The 3108-nt window shown below is 50.3% G+C and overlaps 1 non-coding gene across 1 annotated transcript; it reads left to right on the plus strand.

Annotated features, from left to right (window-relative positions):
* Positions 1–1928: 1928 nt before the first annotated feature.
* TRNAG-CCC lies at positions 1929–2000 on the plus strand. Its single transcript has one exon. It is a non-coding gene; the product is annotated as a tRNA-Gly (tRNA).
* The last annotated feature ends 1108 nt before the right edge of the window (positions 2001–3108 follow it).

A 3108-nucleotide genomic window follows, 5' to 3' on the forward strand; every position in this document is an offset into this window, starting at 1 on the left:
TGACCCTGACTCCCTCCATATTAAGTGTAGGGAGCCGGTGGTCATGTCCCCTCACTATTATAGGGTGTTCAGGTTTCATACAGTCGAGGAACGAGGATATGCAATCATCTACCATAGAGATTTTTGCATAGGCTGAGCAGTAAGGGAGAGAGCCAGGTCTGTTACAGGGCTTACCCTCTGGTTCCTTAGTTTTGGATCCAGTCAGTCGGATCTTCATTTTGTGTCTTCTAGTTTCTGTACACCTTCCGTGACACCAGGACAAGAAGAGATCCGAGTCCCCCCTGAGGACCCTGGAAGGAAGGAGGAGGCTCAGGTTGAGGCAATGGAGATGTCGTCCCAGGGAGGTTGGGGGTCCAGGCGGGTGGGGGAATCCACCACCACCTATAGCTCCCATATCGCGTCCCACCTGCAGAGGTATGGGGAGCTGGGGCGACACCTCAAAGCTCTGCGGGCTGAGCTGAAGTCAGAGCGAGTAAAAGCCAATATGACTTCTAGTAAGAAAAGGCTTCCCATAGCAGAGAGGATAAGGGAGCTAAAGGTGATCATTAAAACGACTGAAGAGGAAAGAAAGAGATTGATGACTGAAAGTGGGCCCTTCAAGGAGAAGCTCTCCAATGAAGACCGCTTTTCGGATATGATGAGGAAAGGGGGGCAGTGCAGGGATGACAGTGAGGAAGAGGAGGTGAACCCGAGGTCCAGTGAGGTAACTGGGTCCGGGGAAAAAGTCACCCCTCGGCCTGAACCTGCCCCTGCACCCCCTGAATCCCAGGAGCCAGTTCCAAGTCTGGGGAGCGGAAGCGGGGTCCCGGCCGAGCAGGTCGGATTACCTACTTCGGATGACAACGCATTCTCGGCTAATGATGACTTCAGTGAGGAGGAAAGCGGCTGCAGTGGGGGCCTGATGCAGCAGATTAGACTGTTGGAGTCCCCCATAGACTTAAGTGGGTTTTCATTTGCTGCCAGAAGACAGAATTTGAAAAAAAAGCAAGAAGAGCAAGAAAGCCAAGAAAAAGAAAGTGGAGATCCGCTATGTTTATGTCCCTATGGCTCACTCTGTGCGGGCTGAAGGGTCCATGCAGGGTGAGCTGCAGGCTGGCTCCCTGGGTCCCGCTGTCATGGCGGGCATGGGAGGAAAAATGTCGCAGGACGCCGGTCTTGCCAGCGATGGAGGAGGTGGGGGCCAGCTACGGTGCTGGCCAGTTGGGAGCCTCTGGCGCTTTTGGCTGCTCCCCTGTGGGAGGGGGGAGTGGCTTGGCGCTGGCGTCCGCTCCCATGGTAAAAGTGTCCCCGTCTGCCGCCTTGGTGGGTGCTTGTGGTGTGGGGCTGGGGTGGTGCTACGGGGACGCTGCTCCTCCCACACATGGGTGGAGCCTGAGAGTCCCGGAGACGAGAGGCAGTGGAGGTGGTGCGATGAGCGCGGCTGGGGGCGTGCCTGGGGCGGGCCTGGTGATGCTCCCTTTTCTGGGGGCGGAGCCGGGGACGTGTCCGGGAGCACGCCCAAGTGTCAGCACTCGGTGGTAGTGGCTGCAGGAGAAGCGGGGACTGGCGTGCCTGGGAGCAGTGGTTCCATGTCGCACCAGTACCCCGCTAAGGTAAAGAAAATAAAAACTAAGAAGGAAAAAAAGGTGAAGAGGTTAGGAAAAGCTGGGTTTGTGTCCCCCAATGCGGTAGCGGAATATGTAAAAACTGGACTTATTGCTGAGGATCCTGCCTCCTCCTCTAGCGCCGAGTCAAGCGCTGGAGGGGGGAGGGTAATCACGACCTGTGCTCAGGTATTGAAGGAGGCAGGCAGTAATGATGAAATAAAAGGAGTTATGAATAATCAACTGAAAATGAATATTGTAGTGTCAGCTGGCCCAGCAGTTTGCTCGCGGGAGGTGGCTCCTGGACAAGTCTGTCAAAGTCAAAGAAATTGAAGGTCGCTGTGGGCGTTGGTGGTATAGCGGTCAGCATAGCTGCTTCCCAAGCAGTTGACCCGGGTTCAATTCCCGGCCAACGCATAGGTTTTCTTAATTTGTGTGTTGCTAAGCGTCATCCTTGTGTGTTCAGTTCAAAGGTACCCATGCCCCAGAGCTCATTTAACTTTGTCACTCCAGCTGCTATAAAGCTACAACTCCAGCCATGCTCGGCTCTTTTTGTAAATCCCATACAAGTGAAATGAGAATTTTGTGAGTTGTAGTTCCAGAAACAGGGTCGGAGGTTGATGATCCCTAATCTCTTTCCGACTTTTAAAGGATTTTGACATTTTACTGTAAATACCGCCATCCGTTTATTAAAGACTTAGAAAACAAAATGTAGTGTGTAAAAGCAAAAGAAGTTCAGCTGAGTTGTGGGCCTTTGTGGTATAATGGTGAATAGCTGTCCTCCAAGAAATGTCTGAACTAGAAAAACTAACGTGTCAAAGCAAACGTAGAGCTGAGTTGTGGAAGTTGGAAGTATAATGGTGAGCATAGCCAGCTTCCTGGGGTTTTAAGGCTTAGAAAAAGCTAATTTGTCAAAAGGAGAGAAGTAGAACTGTGTTTTGGTCATTGTTGTTGTAGTGGTGAGCATAGCTGCTTCCCAAGCAGTGGATCCAGGTGTGATTCCTTGCTAAGGCATAGCTCCTTGCCTTTGGTGGGTTTCTAAGCTTTGTCCTAATCTTATTAAAACCTAGATTAACTAGAAAGACAAAAAATAGAATGTAAAGCTTTCCACAAGTGTGGGGGCGTTGGTGGTATAGTGGTGAGCATAGCTGTTGACCTGGGTTCGATTCCCGGCCAACGCAGTGCTTTCACTGTTTTATAGCGTGTTATCATCTTCTAAAATCCCCATCCTCTTCATCCGTTTACCTAACACTTTGAAAAACTAGCATGTAGAAGCAAACGCTGAGCCGACTTGTGAGTGTTACTTGTGCATAGCTGTTTTCCAAGCATTTCAAGGCGAAAATATACTACAGCGTCAAAGGAAAACAAGTAGAGACGAGTTATGGGGCTGGTGATATTACTTCCTTCCACAGATTTTAAAACTTAGAAAAACTAGAATGCAAAAGAAAAATAATTATGGCTGAGTTTTGGGGCATTGGTGGCATAGTGGAGCACAAAGTTTCCTTTTAAACAATGAAGCAGTGTC

The sequence above is a fragment of the Bufo gargarizans genome, chromosome 4 (genome assembly GCF_014858855.1).
Source record: "Bufo gargarizans isolate SCDJY-AF-19 chromosome 4, ASM1485885v1, whole genome shotgun sequence".
NCBI classification, from domain to species: Eukaryota; Metazoa; Chordata; class Amphibia; order Anura; family Bufonidae; genus Bufo; species Bufo gargarizans.